The sequence below is a fragment of the Cimex lectularius genome, unplaced genomic scaffold, assembly GCF_000648675.2.
Source record: "Cimex lectularius strain Harlan isolate CLEC.00 unplaced genomic scaffold, Clec_2.1 scaffold138, whole genome shotgun sequence".
Taxonomy (NCBI): domain Eukaryota; kingdom Metazoa; phylum Arthropoda; class Insecta; order Hemiptera; family Cimicidae; genus Cimex; species Cimex lectularius.
This window is the reverse complement of record NW_019394229.1, coordinates 367,092-390,000: the sequence shown is the minus strand read 5'-3', so window position 1 is coordinate 390,000 and position 22,909 is coordinate 367,092. Positions and strand designations below refer to the sequence as shown.

At 35.6% G+C, this 22,909-nt stretch overlaps 1 non-coding gene across 1 annotated transcript; it reads left to right on the top strand.

The window, feature by feature from the left end:
- Positions 1–1,377: 1,377 nt before the first annotated feature.
- On the top strand, positions 1,378–1,451 carry Trnay-aua. Its single transcript has one exon. It is a non-coding gene; the product is annotated as a tRNA-Tyr (tRNA).
- Positions 1,452–22,909: the final 21,458 nt, after the last annotated feature.

Below are 22,909 nucleotides of genomic sequence, written 5' to 3'. Positions count from 1 at the left end.
AAATTGGCCGCCACGAATCATGGTGGGTGATTTCTTTCCCTCTCTCTCTGTCTCTTTTTTTTTGTTTTGACGAGGCTACCTTCAATTACCAAAGCCGGTATCGATTTACGCCAACACCTCCCAGCCGGCATAGATTTATCTTCACAACCGGACCTGTCGAAACGTTTGGAGGACGTGTCATCACCGATTCGACGATGTGAAAACAAACAGGAATACTTGTACATTGACTATATATTTGACGTTTGTAACATAGATAAAATGCAATAAGTAGTTAAGCTTACCATTGGTGACAGAGAAGGTAAAAGGTGAAGGATGTGCCATGTCCAAAACTGTATCAATTCAAAAATGATCCATTACACAACAAACCTATGACTTACAACTATTTTGAAAATAATACGTTATGGGCTTAGTACTCTGAAATTAAAAAAATAAAAAGAAGATTTTATTTTATAGTTTAGTATTTGTGACGTGAGGTGAGAAGTTGACATTAAATCTTTGTTTATCAAGTTGTTTACGAAGTTTTTGATATATTGGATGTAAACTACTAGTAGTTTGGTCGTTACTGACCATTTTGGTCGGTCTGGTCTAGTTTGTTCTTCTGTCAAGTCTTGAGGGTTTAGTCTTTTAGACGTTTTGGCATTTCCCATCTTAAGTGGTACGTAGTCATTGTAGAAGGTTGGTAGTAGGGTATGAGGAAGCTAAGAAATTCTGTTTCAATGCCCTCTTCAAAATTGATCTTTTGTGCTCTTCTACATAACACTATGGGTAATCCATTTTATGTTTTAGTGGTCAATTGACAAGTTACTTATTTCAATTAATTATTCTTTTTATGTAAGGTCTTGGTTGAGATAAAAAAGTCACTGTCACGAGCGGGATTCGAACCCACGACCTTCGGCTAAATACGCCGCTGCTCTACCACTTGAGCTATTGTGACTTCGATCGACTGGGACACCAACTCTCTTATTATCTTTAAAGTTGGGTCTAGATGATTTTGGAGACCGGATGTACGTAAAACCCTTGAAGGATGTCCTCAAACACGGTAAAGTCAGTGCTGACTTCAGGTTAAGAAACTCGAAGGACATGAAAATACCAAAAACTAAATTCGATTCCGATGAAGTCGGTGTTAAAACATAAGTTAAGCATTTCCCAAGAAATAGGTAGTGTTTTAATGAAGCCACTTGGTCAATTGACCACTAAAACATAAAATGGATTAATATTTAATAAGTAAAAGAATCACTTCACAAAACAGCTCCCCGTGGCCACTTCATAAATAGCTGAGAATCCAATCCTGATAACACGACATTTGAAAACGGCAAAAAGAGGGAAAATTCGAACGGTTGTAGGTTGAGATGGAGAGTGGTGTTCGAGTGGATCGAAGTCACGATGGCTCAAGTGGTTAGAGCAGCTGTGTATAGAGCCGAAGGTCGTGGGTTCGAATCCCGCTCGTGATACTGACTTTTTTTTCTCAACCAATACCTTTCATAAAAAGAATAACTATGGGTAATGTTGTCACAGCTTGCCATGCTGCTTTTTATTGCCCTCCTTGGTTTCACAGCTATATTTACTACACTCATGCTTTCTTTGCCCTTCGGAATTTACCTTGTCAGCAATCACAATAGCATATAATATGTAGTGAGGTTTATCTCCTACTTATCAGAACCTACATAGGCTGTTATCTATGACTAATATTTTCAAGTATCTATGACAGTGATAGAGAAGGTTTTTAGTAAGTTAAGGCGAGATTTCTTAGCAAAGTTTTTGCCTGTTTCTTTCCAAGTTCTACCAGGTATGCGTTTTAAAATGATTTAATCGAACCTTTTTTATGGAATTCAAAATGTTACAGAAATAATATTCCTAAGCTGATTCGTCTGTTATGTTGGTTTGAGCCCCTTTTTTTGTACATTCATACAAAGAGAAAGAAGATTCCATATTTTTTATGATGGAATGATGGAATAAGAATGGGTTTTTATTTATGATTTCTTTGTTATGTTAAAAAAACGGGATGAAGTATTATGCACACAAATACGCATAATCAATGAAGAAAGCGAGAAGCCGAAACAGGTCTGACAGACCAAAATCGGAACTAACCAACAGGTTCATAACACAGCAGACCTTAAAAATAAATCTCACAATTCCGCGATTTAAAAAAAAAATTATGGTAACTCTTTGGTTTTAGCGAACTTAGAATTTCATTTTATTCTCCGCTCTATCGAGGAATTGATTTCGGAGGGTAACTTGTGAGCGACATTCTGGCAACTTGTAGGATTTAAAAGGCTTAATATTAAAAAATCGATCAACTTCCAATACTACAGAGTGTCCAACAGGAAGCCGGTTTTCATTGTATTCCCTCAGGGTGAAAGAGCCGAGTGTCATCCCGTTACCGGAGAGTCAACTTCCACGTTAATTGGCGCGGACATGAAATGTGGGCTCGGCCCCCGGTTGATTTGTGGAGTCGGGAGGTGTGGCAAACCGGACTATGCTAATGCAAGGGATCATCCTCTTCAGCACCGCGGATGGTTGAGTTCGCACAGCTATCCGTAATTTGCAGGCTCGCCCTTTTGTAATAGATCGCCTCTTTGAGAAAGAAAAAACCTACCAATTAACTTCGCCTCACTGACCAAACGTAGACTTGAAAAATGAAAGATGTTCCGACGGGTCTATAATAACTGAAGTAGGTATCTAGGCGCCTTCAAAACCGGTGGTTCTATCTTTTTAAAATAGATAGATTGAAAGCCGAAATGTAGCTCATTCCAGAAACAGATGCCATCAGTACAAAAAAACCACAGATTACATTTTTCTTGACGTTCTGCAATTTCCGATTATTTTGGTTTGCCTATACTTGCTGTTTTGACATTTCAGGCGTTTTGGATTAGCATGGTTAACATCAATGCTTGGTCTGACCAAAAAATGAGGTTGCTAACCGAAATTATCGGAAACGACAAAACTACGTAATTGGCTTCTTGTTTTTTTTATATTTTGAATTGTCTTTTGAGACGAATCTTCTATATGAATCCATATAACTTTAACTCTCTCTCTCTCTCTCTCTCTCTCTCTCTCTCTCTCTCTCTTTCTTTCTCTCTCTCTCTCTCTATCTATCTATCTATCTATCTATCTATCTATTTATCTATCTTTCCTATCTCATTTTTTCTCACCCTTTCTCACCCCTTTGCTCTCTATCTAAATATCAATCTATCTTATATATCTACCTATTGTATTTTATCTATCTAGATGTCACACTACTCTTTTTGTTGTTCTTCTACTTCTTCATCCTTTTTGTTCTTTTACTTTTTTATCTTCCTCAAACACACAAACCTTCTTCTTCCTTTTATCCCCATTTCTCTCTCCTATTTTTGTTTTCTCTGTTTCGTTCTCTCCCTCTTTTTCATCTCTCTAGCAATATTGTCATATATCTACTTACTATGTAGGTGTTTTATTTATCCAGATCTCACAGTACTCTGCGTCATCTTCATATTTTTATTATTCTTTCTATNATCTATCTATCTATATATCTATATATCTATATATCTATATATCTATATATCTATCTATCTATCCATCTATCTATCTATTTATCTATCGATCTCTTTCTCTTTCTGTGTCACACTCAATCTCTCTGTCTTCCTCTCTCTCTCTCTCTCCTCTCTCATTTTTCCCTACCTCTCCCACACTTATACCTCTACTTCTAACTCAGAGTTTGTGACAATTAATGAAGTCTTTTTTAATTTTTATAACATGGGAATTATTATGTGTAAAAATTATAATGAAAAAAGTGTTTTATATAATTTGACACTATCAAAATCAAATCAAAAGGTTGATACATTTATTTCAGATTTGCCCGGAGCTCACATTGTAATTTATTGCAGATAGAAAATTTGAAAATTGTTGAATCATCTGACCGTATATTTTTACTCGAGCCCAACACTGATGATGGCGAAAAGCTAAAGTAGGCAAAAAGTTCGGAAACGACTAAACTACAAGAATGAATTAAAAAAAATATCTTTATTACATCCTCTCATGTCATTAAGCGTACTTTATATGTGTTTATCTGCATTTGTGTTCGCTGTAAATTTTTTTCGAGATTTAAACCTTACTAAATGTATTGGCAGATATGTCCTATTTAATGAAGGTTGTGTTTTTTAAGCTATCAAAGATGGCCATATAATATTTCATGTTAAGATTGAAATTTTTTGCCCCCACCCACGTTAAATATAAAACTTAAAAGAGAACTTTTCAGGGTAATGTTGCATGGAAAATATTACCGGTTATTGCGTGGTAAAAGGCAGTGTGGGTATAGATCGGATACTTGGGGGGCAACATCACTATGACCTGAAAAGTATCATGGTTCACGTCATCACTTCAAAAAGTAAACTAATACGTACAAAATTTGTGAATAACATCTAAAAAATTTTAATAATGTGATAAATAATAAGGAGAGAAATAGTAAATTAAGTATTTATAACATAAGATAAAATCTTAACGTGGATTCTTTGGCATTCTCCTTGGAAATTCTTGTAATATAAACCTTCAAGTACTCAATGTTGAAAAATTTGAATGCAAATCATTGCCTACCCCTGGATGTCTCTTCTTCGTCAAACTTATATAAAGCTTCTTTATAAATATTCAGCGTAACCTCGTAATTGATGCATATCATGTTTGAAACCTGTTTACAGGAGTTGTACGTCCAAAAATAATAGCTTTCCTTAGAAAAATTTATGGTAGGCTCCGTTTAATTTTTTTATGTTGAGATGCAGGTACAATCAAGGTTTCCTCGAGAAAGAAAAATACAATTTACGATTATGCACTCGGCTTGGCTCAAGTAAAACAGTCCATCGGAAGCCGACATGTAGGAGCGATCAATCAACACTGGCCGAGATGAGAGGATAGGATTTTTCATTCCGATGGTTTTTGTAAAAAAAAATCCACCGACACGATCTCGCACTTCGACCTTTTTTTCTTTCTCTGGAATCTTCGAAGGTTAAAGCACTGGAAATTACCAGAGACCGATGTGTACTTTAAAGCGCCAACATAAAAAGCTGGATTGTTGAATAATGAAGACATGCTTGGCTCGTTGACGATGTCTTTGTGGTGACTATCATCTTAAGCCTGTTTGGTTCTTTGAAACTTTATTATATTACCTAGAATTGATTAAATTTTCGATTTCTATATACGTTAGGCTATGAATATATGATCACCAATTGTAATGAACTTTTCTGAGATACCAAATCGGAAATTATTTTAGTATTTTAAATAATTTGACGGCCTTTGATGTTCAATATTTGAATGTTATTATATGTACATTTTTATCCTTCGCAGCTTCCTCACTGACCGGTAGTTCCGAGTCATTGAAAAGTCGGCGCCAAAATACCTAATCCTTCCTGGTGTACCTCAGGGTAGTGTACTGGCACCCACACTGTATCAGGTGTACACAGCTGACCTCTCATCCCTTCTTCAAACCACTACCAATCATTTCCACTTGAAACCTTCAACATCTCATCATACTGGAGTTTTGGTGTGCCAATAAGTGAATAAAATTCTACCCGGAAAAATCCACCCGCACAACTTTCAACTCCGAAAAAATATCCCTGCGACAGTGTATTTCTATCTGTACAAGGTGCAGTATCTAGGATTGCACGTAGACAAACGCTTGACTTGGAAACGTCAAGAGGTTATGACACTATACAGAGCACTTTCACAACTTATGCCAAACGGTCTAACAACAATTACAAAAAAATACTGCTTTAGAACACCATAGTGAAGCCGATAAAAACTTAGGACATTTAAGTGTGAGGTTCACACATACATTCCAATATTCGTCGTTTCTGTGTCCAAATTTCATAAACCCTCTGAACAACATAACAGCATAAAACACACGCACACACACACACACACACACACACACACACACACACATATATAATTTCTAGAAATATATATGTATACAATACTCAGCTTGTACAATATATATCCAGGGTAAATTGCACTTGTCGCAATAAAATATAGATTTCTTGGGCTGGACCAATTGAAGGCTGTTTTAGTCAATGTTCCGATGGCTGGACCAATTGAAGGCTTTTTTAGACAATGTTCCGATGGCTGGTATTTTAAAAAATTTAGAACTGTTATAAAAATCCTCTCCATTCAATCATTGGAAAGGTGAATTTTTCTCCTTTTGGGCTGTACCAACAAAGTTTAGATTTTAAGTCATTACAAGTGATAAAACTGAGGATGAAATCAACAAAACTCTTCAAATGTTTTCTCTTATATCACCGGCTTTGATTTATTTATGGAAGCCAAATTTGTGCTTACGTGTAGTTTATAGGGTGCTAAAGTTTTGTAAAGTTTCTAGTAGAGTGACAGAGTAGTTTGAATGATCGCCATTTTGGTGATTTTGATAAAAATATCGGAGACTTTGGAGGCGAACATTTGAGTAATTTTTGGAGGGAGGTGTTCCCAAAAATATTGTATGTGGCAGTTTTTTTTTGGGGGGGGGGATAAAAATGCATATCATATCTTTCTAGAAAAATAGGTAAGTCTTCATTTTCTATGTCGCTCGGCAATAAATGACGAAAACATTTTTGGCCAGCTTTATTACTTTATTTATTGTGTTATTCAAAATATCGATTCGTATTTCTGTAGCCAACAGAAAGACTAAACAAATTTTGGAAAAAGTTCAAGAGATAAACCAATCCCAATTAAATAATAATAATACCCATTAATAGCTTGTACTATCAAAAGAAATCAGAATCTTTTCAAGAGATAAGGCAAAATAAATTGGTAACTTTTTACAAACTACTGGTAAACTTTCTGAATTATAACAGAAGGATTCTTCGGGTGTTTTTCCGAAAATCACTTAGTGTTCGAAACTGGCTCATCTTGATTAATCGAACCGGGTTCGACTAGGAATTACAAGACTTCGTCTTCCTGCAGAACGTCGTGAAAAAGGGGCGACGACACGACGGCCTTTCTGAATTATTGACTCGTCGTGGTCAGTCCTTTGATCTATACCCCTTTAAAGGTTGTAAATTGAAAACAGGTTGTTTTACGTTTCCCCAGTAGATTCATAGGATCGGTCCAAGGGTTCCGGATAATCGGAAGCTTCAAAACGTTCACTTACTCCCGATCCTTAGTAATTTCCTCTTGAACCGCTCGGCGTTTTTTCCGTCTTCTCCGATCCTTCTAATTTCCGATTTATCTATGATTAACGAGAACGGGGGACATTTATCGGGATGAGAACAGCTTTCTAATCTCCTAACAGGCATTCTTCATTTTCTACATATTTTGTCTTCACCAAAGTCTTCGGAGCAAAGAAAAGTCATAAGACCAAACTACCGGTTTTAAACATATGAACGCCATCATACAATTGTTTAAAATTTAAATTTTTTCATTGCTAAATCTTTTTCTTGAATTTAAATCAAAATAATAAAATCCATTAGATTTCACGGTCCGATTGACTAAATAACTTCTTTCCATTAATTAATCTTTATATAAGGTATTGGTTGAAACAAAAAAGCCAGTGTCACGAGCGGGATTCGAACCCACGACCTTCGGCTAAATACGCCGCTGCTCTACCACTTGAGCTATCGTGACTTCGATCCAATTCTCTTATTTTCTTTAATGTTGGGTCTAGATGATTTTGGAGTCCGGATGTACGTAAAACCCTTGAAGGATGTCCTCAAACAGGGTAAAGTCAGTGCTGACTTCAGGTTAAGATACTCAAAGCACACCAAGATACCAAAAACTAAATTCGATTCCCATAAAGTCGGTGATAAAACATAAGTTATGCATTTCTCAAGAAATAGGTAGTGTTCGAATGAAGCCACTTGGTCAATTGAGCATTAAAACATAAAATCGATTAATATTTAATAAGTAAAAGAATCACTTCACAAAACAGCTCCCCGTGGCCACTTCATAAATAGCTGAGAATCCAATCCTGATAACACGACATTTGAAAATGGCAAAAAAGGGAAAATTCGAACGGTTGTAGGTTGAGATGGAGAGTTGGTGTCCGAGTGGTTCGAAGTCACGATAGCTCAAGTGGTTAGAGCAGCGGTGTGTAGAGCTGAAGGTCGTGGGTTCGAATCTCGCTCGTGATACTGACTTTTTTTCTCAACCAATACCATTCATAAAAAGAATAACTATGGGTAATATCGTCACAGCTTGCTATCCTGCTTTTTATTGCCCTCCTTGGCTTCACAGTTATATTTACTACACTCATGCTTTCTTTGTTCTTGTCAGCAATCACAATAGCATATAATATGTAGTGAGGTTTATCTCCTACTTATCAGAACCTACATAGGCTCTTATCTATGACTAATATTTTCAAGTATCTATGACATTGATAGAGTAGGTTTTTAGTAAGTTAAGGCGAGATTTTTTAAAAAAGTTTTTGCCTATTTCTTTCCTGGTTCTACAAGGTTGTGTTTTTAAAATGATTTAATCGAATGTTTTTATGGAATTCAAAATGTTACAGAAATAATGTTCCTAAGCTTATTCGTCTGTTATCTTCATTTGAACCCCTTTTTTGTATATTCATACAAAGAGAAAGAAGATTCCATATTTTTTATGATGGAATGATGGAATAAGAATGGGGTTTTATTTATGATTTCTTTGTTATGTTAAAAAAACGGGATGAAGTATTATGCACACAAATACGCATAAACAATGAAGAAAGCGAGAAGCCGAAACAGGTTTGACAGACCAAAATCGGAACTAACTAACATGTTCATAACACCGCAGACCTTAAAAATAAATCTCACAATTCCGCGATTTTTTGAAAAAAAATTATGGTAACTTGAGTCATCGTGACTGCGATCCACTCGGACTCCTTCCCTTCTTTTTGCCATTTTTCAAATGTCGTGTAATCTATTTGATTCTCGGCGACAAAAATGGCAAAAATGAAAAATGGCAAAAAGGAGGGAAAATTCAAAAGGTGGGGTTGAGATGGGAAGTTGGTATCCGAGAGGAACGAAGTCACGATAGCTCAAATGGTTCGATTCCCGCTCGTGACTCTGTCTTTTTCATTTCAATCAATACCTTGCACAAAGATAATAAATATGAATGTTAGCCAGTTTGAAGACACTAAAAAAATCTGCAATTACGAGCAATTCTCGCAGTGAATTCCAAGTCTAATGATATCATCATAATAAAAAGTATAAAATACTCTCGTAGAATAACTTAATTATTGGTGTTGACGTTTCATATTACCCTTACCTCCCTTATAGACCAGTTGAAACCAGTGATGCGACTAGTCAAAATGGCATAGTACAAAGCCATTTATGCCGGCAAACCTGTACCAATTTTAGATTATGTCATTTGTTGACCACACATGATCTCCACAAATAAATATACAGTTGGATTCACTCTATGGAAATGATCCGAAAACAAATCTAACCAATTTTTTGTATGTTTTGTAAGGTCGATATAATAAAATTAATATTTAGAATTTTCTCTTATTTTAAAGCCTCTACAATAAATTGTTATGCTTATTTACGCCTGTTTTTGTTGAACTTCTCCCCGAAGGATTAAATTGAAAAAAAGAGGATTAAACATGTCCTTGGATTGAACAAGACAAACCACGCCATTCTGCAATCGATTTTTATTTAAGAAATTCTTCTTTTAGCTATTGGTTGAGATTTATCGGATCATTTTTGAGACCCGTTTTGGCGACGGTCGTAAACCGCTCAATGACGGCGGCTTCTTATCAGAAAAGGCCGAAACTTCATTAAAATTCTTTTTACCGAATTCTTCGGAGGGGAAACGACGCGACTGCATTTCGTACAATATGTGAGGGAAAGTGAGGGAAAACAGTCATAATATAAAATTGTGGTTTAATCTGATGAGGCGAAAATATTTCGAAGGCTCCATTTTCAAAGCTTTCTTCCTTTTACAACTTCTCTAAATGATAAAACCGTCCAATTTGGATCTTCTGGTTCGAACTCGTGGAAGAGATGAATGCCGCTCTAAAAGATTTAAAGGTGTGGCAAACCCACATTCACATCTTCTTCCGGGGATCTACATATGACAAAATTAAGATCCCACACACACACGTAAAAACCCAAATCATTATGCAATAACTTTTATCTATAAAATCCTTAAAATTAAAATAAAATCCTTTCAAAAAAGCTAGTTTGTTGAGTTTTATCGATAAAATATAAAACACACACATGGACCCTATTGGTGACCAGGAGGAGAGAGGTCAGGATTGGATCTTATGTACATAAATTACTAAAAAATGAATAGGAATTCTTACTCTATCAATTTTAATTAAATTAACCATTCTTGTTAGTTGGTCAAAACAGAATAGAACCTACAAACCAAAAACCAACAAATTTTAATCCTCATTTTTAATAATGAATTTACTTAACAATAATCAACATCNTAATTGTTTTAAATAAAGTTACTCCTAACCATCTAATTAAACAATGTTTATAAAAACTTACGTATTTTTGATCTCGTTTAATTTGGTTTACATTAAAATAACATGTTGTAATTAATATAACGACAAAATTATATGTACTTAGTTTGAAATAAACTACAAAAAATATGAGTGTCCTGTTCTGATGCTACCCGACATTAGAAAATGGTGTAATTTTACGAGAAAAACTACGAAATAAATTTTTAATTAAATTTTATGAGCAAAACCGTGTAATAAATTGCTCCAATTTTAGTATATGTACCGCCTAAGCGAGTACAATAAATTGTTAGTTAAAGTCATTATATCAAAAAATCGTATTCCGGTGTTTTGTTTAATTTTCTACCAAACCATTAAAATTAATTTTTTAAATAAAAACTAATTATTTTTAAATCAGTTAATTTGGTTTCTATTAAAATAAGTATGTTGTAATTAATATAACAGCAATAATACGTAGTTTGAATAAAAATATGAGTGTCCGGTTCTTTTGTCTTCTACTGTACTCGATGCGACCCGACGAAAATCTGGACAGTGGGGATGGCAGAGCGTCGGGTAGGTTTGCGTGGCATAGCATTGGGTAGATGTGCACGGGGGTAATGCAACCTTATGGAAAATCAGAGTTTGGATTTGCGTCGGGTAGCATCGGGTAGCGTCGCATGGCGTAGCATCAGGTAAGTGTGATTCTGGCTTTATGGTCTGAGCTGGAATAAACTGGACTCCAATTGTTGAAGGCAACCTCACGGCAGTCCGTTATCGAGGAATACATTTCTCAATCCAGTGATCTCATTGACAGGGGTTTTCCATTTCTGGTTGACAATGCCAGACCTCATAGTCAGAGTTGTTGATCAATGTTTGGAAAATCTGGGAATTTCCCATCTGCCCTTTCCCCCATTTTCCTACCCCCCCCCCAATGAATGTGGGATGCGTTGCTGAGAAGGCTTTTCGATCATGATCCGCAGCCAATTGATCTGCAACAACTGAGTGCAGCATTGAAACACCTATGGAGTGAAATTCCTTATGAAATTAGTGTCAACCTAATTAACAGTATGGCAGAGGTTTTAGCTAACAGAGGGCACGGTATTAATTGTGTAAAAGTATTATTGTGTCCAATAAACAAAATTGTGGAATTAAAACCTTTTACTTTATTTTTCAAAATTCCGTAATTAAATTTTCCTTCAGTAAAAATCAATTTCTAATACATTTTAATGGAATTTATAATAAAAATAAAATAACATAAAAATGCTAGGGAAAGTAAATACTCCAAAATTGGCAAATCCATATTCATTTTTGAGCAGTTCATAAGGATGTTGCAATTCGTATAATTTTATTACATTATGATATGAGGTAAATTTTATTCTCTGCCTTACAAAATTTTGAGGTTTTTTGAGATTCACTAAAGCTGGGGGTTTTGTGCTCTTAACTCTCAATTATTTATTTGTAATTAATAGCAATGGATTTAACTTACAAAATATTTTTTGGCGCTTATTGGATATATATTAAGAGAGTTAAAACTGTTCCAACAAGCTGTTATCCTGAAAGATTTAACGAATATCGCATAAATTTCACTTCTCCGTATTGTCTTACTAAAAACTATAAGCAGGGGGATTGGCATCTTCATGCACTTCATCAAGCGAGATAAAAACGACCTAGTAATTTGTTTATTAATAAAGTATTAAATCGTCCAAAATTCATCTTAGGTTAGTATTTTTTTTACTATTTTAGTTCGTTCATTTCATTGGTACTTGGCTGTCGACACTACTAATTTTGTGTCCCAAATAGGGATGGGCAGTGAAAGAGTGACCTATCGAAAAATACTGGTTTAACATTATTGGAATTACGAATAATTGGTACAAGTCTGAGAACAGAGGTTAATATCATCAATGACAATGATTCTGCAGCTAAAGTTTTTGAGCTTTCTTACAGATATCGTATTCAGTAGTAAAACTGACGAAACGAAACGCAATGTGGCAGGAGAGATGATTGCCCACCAACCTTTATAAATCTGCTGTTCCACGAAAAACTGACTCGTATTTACTAGGCAGATAAAAATAATACATGCCCCGAAACCTACAGCATATCAAGACAGTATTTGTAGGTTGGTTGTTTATTATTTATATAAATGATTTTTTTTCTCCTTCTGCCCGCCGTTTTGGTTCTGTCGAGTGAGTTTTGGCTTTTCGACATCTCACGTACGTATATATATGACAATTAGGAGAAAAAGCAACAAACCCACCGTAAATAAACAAAAGCCGAAACATATCTATCGGCCCAAAATTGACCGAAAACTCATGTAGTTTCTGTGAACCTAGAGGGAGCATACTAGGCCCACTATTGTTTCTCCTTTATTTAACAAACGTACTCCTATTTTTGTACCCCCGATGATTTCATAACCAACGACCATTCTCTCACGCTGCAATACACGGAAATGTTGAAACATTTGATTCAGTAGGCCAGAGCGGTTTTCTATTAACACGTTTGGCTTGAATGATTCTAAATCGTTGCAGGTTGCAATCGAGGCAGGATCGGCTCAGTGTAATTAGTTGTTTTGGCAGCTTTTTTCAGTGTCTTATTCCCGGAAATTCGTCATTCGGATCATCACGTTAATTTTTAGCAAAACAAAATTCGTAGCTTTGCATTTCCTTCTTCCCTTAATATTTCGGTTGGGCAATTGGAAGTTGTGCATAACACGAGGTTTTGGGGTGCTGAATTTTACTATACATCGTTTTGACTGTCATATTTATACTTTTCCTGATGCAGAAACTGACTGATGCGTGTTTTGGGCCTGTTTCTTGAAGGTTCATACTTGAAAAATAGATGTGCGACTATTTCTGAAGTTGGGATATTGAGACTGCTGTACATTAAAGTTAAACAGCTCAATGTATTTACTGTCATTCAGGAGTTATATACTACAAACAATACATATTGTCAGCGATCATTGAGGCAAATTTAAAACGCCTATCAAGTAGTACAATGCCAGACACCTTTTGAGCATCCTTTTATAGTGTTCACAATGGCCAAAATTTACAATAAGTATGACTAAGTGAAATTAAAAAACCAAGATTTTAAAATAAACTGCTCTATTTCGCGTTGCAGACTAAAAAAGTATGATGTTTTTAATAACTTAATTTTAAGTTTGTGGCACAATATTTATGAGGTTGGATGCATAAAATGCTAGGAACACGATTATGACGTAAAATAATCAGACAAAACTTTAGCCCAGAGGTGAATTTCTCTAGAAGGTTGGTTGTTACTCCCCCAAGTTTTGCAATATACCTGAGATTTATTACGCTACCAGGTTGACACGTGCAATTCGTTTTTATGCAATTTTTCTGAACGCGGAATTACGTCTAGGGCCAGCCGAAGCCCAGATACGGATCGAGAGTTACACCGTGACCATCAGTCTGAAATCGTAGCAACGTTCTCGCGCAAAAAAAACCCAACGACGTGAATTATAATAAAAATGTTATCTTCAGAAATCCCTAAGAGGCCGCCAATAAAGGAATGTTGTCATCGCTCCTGTTGGCATAATAGAGTTGCATCAATCCCAACCGCTAATTGGGTTGTTATACAAAATATAAAAAAAGTAAAAATGTACGTAGAATATTTTATTATCAGTTTTGGTACCAATTAAATGTTTCACACGAGGCCGACATTGGATGAAATGTACTGGTGGTCGTATAAAACATTGGAACTGTCTAATTGAGATGACCCAATAAATTGTTGAAAATTTGGAAAGGTCAGCGATGGACGAACATCATCAAAATTAGTGCTGTCGAAATTAGCTTTTGACTTTTCGACATCTCACGTACTTATTTATATAACAATTAGTAGAAAAAGCAACAAACCTACTGATGCATACACGAAAACCGAAACGTGTTTATCAGACCGAAAACTCAAATAGCTTTTATGAACAATGATATGAGAGTGCCATAAGAGAGCATACTAAGCCCAATATTGTTTCTCCTCTATTTAACAAACCGCACACCTATTTTTGTATTGATGATTCCATCTTCAGGCCTTACAATTTTTTTTTTAAATTATGCAATTATCATATCTATTATTGTGATTTTTCTGATAAAACATTTAATGTATCAGTATGTATTCATTTAGACATCGATAAATTAGAATAAACCGAGTTCATGTTTGTAGCAATAATTGATTAACTTAAGAAACAAAATTGTGGCCCAATTAAAAAGCCTATTTTTTATTTTCCCGAGTTTTATTTATTTTAGAAATTTTGACAAATGAAACCTTGGTAAAAGAAAAATGCGTTTTAATTGGTCGACAAATGAGAAGAAGAAGACCACAAAGTCAAAGAGAACAATAACAATTAAAAAAATAAATCACGGTGGAAGATTTAGAAAATTTCTTGGATAAATCATTCATAGAAATTTAAACAAATGAACTACGTTAACCCCGATGTCGCAATATTTTCCAGTTTTCTCTTTCCAATGTTGATATTCGCTTTCTCCTATTTGTTCATTAGTAGAAGAATTTATGTAGGTTGAGAGAAAATGACAATAGTTGGTAATAATCTCTAGCAAGCAATGAAGTCCTCTATTGGGGAATTCAATCTACACATAGAAACTACGATATTTACCAATTATAATTTTGTTTTAATTTGTATTCATATTCAAACATACTAACAGGTCATAGGCAAAATACTGAGTATTCACTTTTTGGAAAATTAAAATTTTAATGAAACCAAATTAAACGAGATCAAAAATTCAGGAGTTTCGATAAAATTATTTGATTGTGATGGTTTGAACGGTAATTAGACAAAACACCGGAAATCATTTAGTGTATAATATAATATGGACGTTGATTCCATTTCATGCCAAAACTGACTTTGAAAAGGCTGTGACTTCCCATTGCACTTGAAGCAAAGCTTTCTCCACACATAGTCCCGGTCATCTGATAGTCCCAAACCAAACCGCCACTCACCTTTGAGGAGAACTCCTTCATTGTTCAAGTGTCCTTTTTACTCTGTACCTCTCAAGCTGTAGGGAACCTGGTGATGATGTCTAAGATCTAGGATATTCTCTCTTCTGATATCTGTTTTAGAGCTCATCTTTACTTTATGGGCCGTTTGGATTTGACTACCTGTCAAGGAGGCCGTTCAATCCCGGTTCCGTACTGCGGTAAGTTCAATAAAACGATAGTCCTTTAAACATTGCGAGACGTCCGATGGCCCTTAACTGCTGTAGACCATCGAGGATAGCAGAGCATGACACACGCAGGACCTCGGCTATGTAACGGATGCTTCAAATCAACTGGCCGGGCGAGACTTTTTCGACGTAAAATCTTGCTTTTAAAAAATAATCTTTATATCTTATCTTGCTCTAAAAATTATTGATTATAACAGATTCAGATAAAGTGATAGAATGTGGAGAATGTTGCTCTAATAGGCAATAGTCTTCTTGAGAATAAATGAAATTGCTGAGCAGATTACAAATTTATACAATAATTTGGTGATTTCTCACACCTCAACGCTCCCAGAACGTCCTACAGGAGAAAAAAAATGTGACGATGTTTTAAGGAAAAATTGAAATTATTTATATGGGCTTAGTAGTTCCCTTTGAGTAAATCGATAGTATTTAAAAGGGTTATTATTATCATAAAGTGCGCAATAATAACCATTAAGAATAAAGTGAGGAATTTTTTGAAACGGGTATATCTGAGATTTCTAAAGACTGTTGGCTACGATGCTGAATGAAATAGATCTCATGTGTTTGTAAACACTAAACCATTAATCTAATGTTTGACGTGTACAACTAATCATAAGAAAAGTAAATAATTTCAAAACGAAGGGAGCGAATATTTCAAACAGGTAATTCAAATGACATTCTAAAATGTGGACAGCTGCTGGACAAGGAAGAAGAATGCATCTAGTATTAATTTCCTAGTAATTAGAACGCATTAAATAATGTTGAACTATAAAAATGGCTAAATCAGACTTTATAAATGGTTAAACGATTATAAAATATAGATATAAGAAATTTAAATAGAGTTAGGGCACATCCGATCGAGCTAAGGCGAGAGATTTGGGAGTAACAAAAAGAGGTTGATAGTGTCCTTGGTTAGGCATTATTGTTGGTAATGATATGGAATCATTTGAACCGTTTGCCATAACGTTTTATTGACGTTGGTGTTACGGAGATAAGGGGGTGAGGTCACATAGAGGAAAGGGGCAATATAGATAAATACTGTAAGGAAAGTTCGATGACGACACATATCGGCCTAGAACCCTTTCGCGGCATACGATATTGCCAAAAACGTAGATCGAAAAGGCAATAGGTTAAGAATAAGTCCTCAGCCCAACGGAGCCCAATGGATTGTATTCCAGGCTACAGACATATCAAAAAGTTCAAAGGAATGCAGAACTACCAACTACTACCTATGACGTGTTAGGACTGTTGGCTGTGCACTGCAGACTCCGAAGGTATAAAATCGGAGCGACAGGAACAATCTTGTGCAGATATTTCCAGGAAAGAAGAGACCGCGGAACATATACTCTTTTGGTGCGAAGGCCTATAGGGAAGGTGAGATTCCTACTTCCGGAAGAGGAAAAGCCAAAGACCGAAGGAGATACGCCTTAACAAAGCTTTGCGATCTGATAAAATACCGCAAGCATAACGAGGACTTCTAGATAATCTGTAGATTGCTGCACAATAGTCTATTATTGGTGGTAAAAGGGCCAACTTCTACTAACCTTACCGAGCAATTAATCAATATAACATCGATTTCTCAAAATATTTTGAAGGACATTTATTTTTGTATCGGCTTGTGTATCTCGGGCTACAAAATCCAGTTTAGCATTGTCGATAAAAATAAAGAAGTCTTCTTAGGACTGTTTCTAGCAATAGAGAAAACCTTAGATAAAGTATGAAATAAAGGACTGCCATATAAAATAAAAGTACTATTGCCGGCCTGCAAAACAAACGGTAAAATCTTATCTTGAAAAGTTAACATTCAAATGGCAATTATTTTTTTTTTTAAATAATGACATAAAAGCAGGCAGCGTTGTAGGCATCTCGTTTTACCTCATTTACTCTTCAGACTCTCCAAAATCATACTTCAAAGTCATAAAATAGACAATATTTAAATTCGAATGATTCAATAAAGAGATATTCCAAGATTTCTACTGAAAAATTACACTCTAGAAGTTCTGAACGTCTTAAAAACTGGAAAATTATCATAAATGCAGATAATCAAAACTCGTCAACTTCACGTAACTAGCATATACAGCCGCATTCTTGTCTAAATGGTGTACTATTCTATGAGTTATTTTAGCTCACTTTAAACACCAGACTTGTTTAAGTCAATAAAGACCTATAGATGAAATAAAATCGCCGATGCTGCTTCACTCCTTACGGTTATATTTGATGATGATTCGTTAGACAGCTCTATCCATCTGTGGAATGTGACCCTTAGTCTCAATAAGTACCACAATATCACCTAGAGGAACGGGAAGTGAAATGAAAATCTCCTACCATCTCAAAATAAAATAAAATAATAACAAGTAGTAAGTTATGTGTATGAACATCGTCAACTGAAGAAGGATTATTGGAATTAGTCCGAAATGCGTTTAATTTATGAAAGAAAATAAGAAATTTAAATAGAGTTAGGGCACATCCGATCGAGCTAAGGCGAGAGATTTGGGAGTAACAAAAAGAGGTTGATAGTGTCCTTGGTTAGGCATTATTGTTGATAATGATATGGAAGCATTTGAACCGTTTGCCATAACGTTTTATTGACGTTGGTGTTACGGAGATAAGGGGGTGAGGTCTTTTTAACAATGAATTACTTTTACAACATTGCCAAGNCAGAGAGAGAGAGAGAGAGAGAGAGAGAGAGAGAGAGAGAGACGCACGCACACGCACGCACGTGCACGCACGTGCACACACACACACACACACACACACACACACACACACACACACACAAACACCTTGCTGATCATCACATGGACACCTTGCTACAAATGTGACATTAGATTAGATCGACGAAAATGATGACGTAAACTTATAGACTGAACGTTGTTTGATCTAACAGGCCAGGGCGAATGTTAGATGTTAGGTCGAAAATGAGTTAGGGCGTAGGTAACCAACATGGCAGCTATGAATTTAACAGCTTTTTTTGTTTACACGTAGTTTTATTCTTAAATACCCATTAATTAAATCAGACCAATACATTTCTTTTTTAATTTCAGACCTGTCTTTATACTCTAATTCGTAATAGATACATCCCATATCCTAGGTTAGGTATGTCGGCACGAAGTGAAGCGTGTCATTTGTTAGTACTTTTCGAGTGCATAGATAGTTTTCCTTTTGTTCCCCTTTTTATTAACTCTGGCATCTTACAATTTAACACAAAAGAAACCTAAAGCAAACAACAACAAGCCTTCAAAGAGTGTTATAGCTTTATTTTTGGTTCTACCAATTGCCACGCGCAGCATTGCGAAAAAATTAACGTTTAACATGCTAAGAAAAGGAGGGGGCGTTCACAATCTTACTGGCCATTTCTCTATTCCAGTTAACACGAGTTAACATCTTACAAACATCGTGAATACCCCTACTAAAGAAAAAATATTTATGTTTATCAATTTGTTTCATCGCTAAAAATTTTTTCTACAAATATTTTACCGTATTATGATTATAAAAAAAATATGTGAAATAGTATATGAGTCTTTGAGTGAATCCTGTAGATGATGATGACACCACGTGTTATGAAGGTTTTCTGATTTTATCGTAAGTTATTCATTAGATATACGCTGGTCAGAAAAAATACCCTTATAGCAATGAACGAAGAAGTGCGGAAAAAACCAGTCAGGCTTGTCTCTTGAATCAGAGCGTAAGTGCAGGCAGTAAAAATTGGCAACTAGGCATCCCTGTATTAAAAGCTCATGCAAATTTATTCTGACAGACCTTGCAATTGCCTGACGAAATGGCAGCCGCCCAATCCGTTTATCCGGATCCATTTACCGAAGGCGTAGATTCGCTAATGAGAATGTATCGATGTGACATACTTTCGATACGATTGTTCGAGCGTCATTCCACGCCTAGCCTAGGACCGGCCCGGGTCCTCATCAATCTAAATAAAAATTCAACAGCACGCTTATAACGTGGAATACAATGGCTGATGAGCCACTATTGTCTATTAGTGATTACACGCTGGATCGAACCACACAGTAAATTGACGATTATCGTCAGCCCTCGTGGGCCGTTTTGCCGGCGTTAACCAACCCCGGTGTAAGTTGAACAAGAGTTGATAAATCTAGTTTCGATCGATAGCTAGTCTTAAAGCTAGTCTAGACGGAAAGGTGTGCAATCAGGATTTGCATAGGATAATTGCTGGGATGACGACTCCTTCAGATGGGCATGCGACATTAATTCACCACGCTCACACCATTGGCTATAATTAGTTTCATGTTCTAGTTTTCTAATTAAACTTTATTACATAAAACTTATGCAAACGTGCCATGGGACAAAAACACCGTTTTCAAAGTATGATTATTTTTTCTAATACTAAGAGCCAACGAAGCGACGGAGAAACCAGACTAATCTAAACCGGTCATTTATCCTAAGCATGAAAGTGTCTATAAATGTCACATAGACTGCTATCGATTCGGGCGATGTAGCTCAAATTGGACACTTGGAGATGTTAAAAGTTTAATCAAGCTCGGAGTTATTTACGACCCGTCTTGGGCCATTACTTATTTTGAAATGAGTCCAAACCGGCGTATCTAATGCGAAGTGCGGTTTATTGCGCCCCTGTTTTGGAGATTTGGCAGTCAAAACTTTGGACGGGGCTCTTTTAATTAACCACATCAGAAAGTCTGTATTTTGAAATTTTTAAGTAAATCGTCTGTTTCACAAGGGCATTTTTTATCAGAAGGAAGTGGCTTGAAAAGATGGAAATCGCTTTAAATTGAGAAACGGTGGCTCTGAGTACTCCGACTGATCCTACACAAAAATCCTCCTGAATATTTAATCTACTTCAAAATTACCACGTTAGTTTAAAACATAAGCGTTACTTTATTCATTATCAGTTCATCAAACCAAAAGTTAAAAAAATATTAGAAAAATATAGAAAAGTTCGTGCGGTTATTATTTTAATACCGTCAATCAACATTTTTTCAAAATTTCTACATAAATAGGAGGATTATTAGGAGATTTATTCCGTGTAATACCAGGAGGATAATGCTTCAATTCATAAACTGGCTTCAACAGTTCACTGTATTTTATAAAATATTTTCTTTCTCATTGTTTCATAATCTTGTACTTATTGTACGACTTTAGCCCGGTTCGAGCACGGCAAGATCCTAAAATTTACACCGCTTTCGACGGATTGAGGGAAACTTGCAACTTTCAGGAGCTCGTCGTAATAAACTACAGTGAATTATACAAGATACTCTTTCTTATAATCTTTCTTAATAAATATAAAGGGTGTCATTTAGATGGCCCTGAATTTCTCTTAACCAATGGTGCTATCAAAAAAAAAATTGTTGAATTGAAAATTGAGGTTGCTGGGTTATGATTGGCGAGCTGATTTTTAAATGGCCCCATATAAAATAATCAAGTGGATTTAAAACGGGTGACCGAGGAGGCCAACAGATCGGGCCATGAAGTCCTATCCACCTGTCCTGGAAGTGACGATTCAAATAAATTCTCACCTGCAAAGAATTCTGTACCGNAGTGGATCGAGGTCACGATAGCTCAAGTGGTAGAGCAGCGGCGTATCTAGCCGAAGATCGTGGGTTCGAATCCCGCTTGTGCCATTAACTTTTTTTCATTTCAACTAAAAACCTTAATTAATTGTAATGTATTAATTGGTCAAGCGGACCACGAAATTATTGAATAGAAGTTGTAAAATATGTTTACTTCCAGGAATTAAAATTGCCTCTCATAGTGCTTGTTTGACAAACAATGACAGAATGTAAGCAATAAAGGCAATTAATGTTTACTTAGTGAAGAAGCAAGTGCCAGTGAGACTGCACTCTCAAAACGACGCGCAAAAATGGCTCACTTACACAGAAAACAAACACTTTGAGTGAGTACTTTGATTGAATTTTAAAACAAATACTTTGATGGAATGTAAAAAATATATTTTTTTGCATTGCATAAATTCACCTTTTTCCACATCCTACATGTATTTGTTAAATTTAAACAATGTAAATCTCAGGCCCTGAAGATGATCTCAATAAAGATCGAAACGTTGGCACGATAAAGAAAATGTTTTTCTGAAACCTACATCACGCCAGACAGCATCTCACGATTTCCGGATAATTACCTACCAACGGTCACTAATCACCACACGTTTTCAGCATACAAAATCGTTTAAAATGTTGTTTCAGGATATATAATGTCGTATTTGAAATTTTGAAGTTGAACTGGGCCTGAAGTACCCTGTATAATTTTCTCCAAAAAAGCTGTAAATTAGAAACTAGAATAAAAATATTAAACGCGTATTTTTGTTGTTTTGATAGCGTCATTGGCTCAGGAGAAAAATTCAGCCAGGAGATCTAAAAAGGACACTCTATATAATTATCCTCTTGGTATTACGTGATTTAAAACTAAAAACAATCTTCCTTTGTAAATTGAAATGTTGACAAATGGTGTTAAAACAATATCAAATGAAAAACCGCAGTAACTTTTCTCTTACCTTGTACTTTTTTAAGAAACGTTTAGAAGACTTAAGCGTAGACATTTAAATTTTTTCTACGACCCTCGCTCGGTTTGTCGTTTTATAATTTAAGTTTCATAAAAATAAGTTATAATAAACGATCGAAAACGATGCCTAAGGATATCGCCATTTAAGTCACGCCATGTAAATAATTAACGTGTAGGTATGGCTGGGAATGAGAATGAATTTGTCCCCTAACTACTAGAAATTGTCTGCAATTAGGATGAAAGGGAAAGAAGAAAACAGCGCGGATTCCAAGTTATAAATAAATTGTTAAAATATGTGTTTTCTGGTGTAATTCCCGCCACCGTCGGCATCGGGTGACTTCTAATAACTTAATTACGGTTGTTAATGCAATTAACCAAAGTTGTAAAGAACGGTAAAAATGATGACATCTGGCATCTAATGACATCTTACGAGAAGGCCCAATTATTTAATTTGAAGAGATTTTATATAATGCAATTTTTCGGCTCCGCGCGAACCGATTAAGTCATTAACGGTGAAAGCCGGCTGACCTGTGGGAAGATCGAGGCGTAAAGCGTTTGGAAGCAGTAAAATTTCTTTTACATGCCCACGGATCTTGGACCTTTTCGACCTTGGACCTTGTCAGGAGAGAGAAAGAGTGTGGAATAACTGGTAGATAAAAGAGAAATAAAAAGAGAAATAAAAAGCAAAACTGTAATTTGAGGACGTAAAACCAACATAAAAAGTCCTTTCTTCAAGACTTTTCAATCTTGTACTGACCGTTTTATACCTAAATTTTATCAAATATTAACTTTGAGATTAGGTACTTTTAATTTTAGAAACAAAATCTAG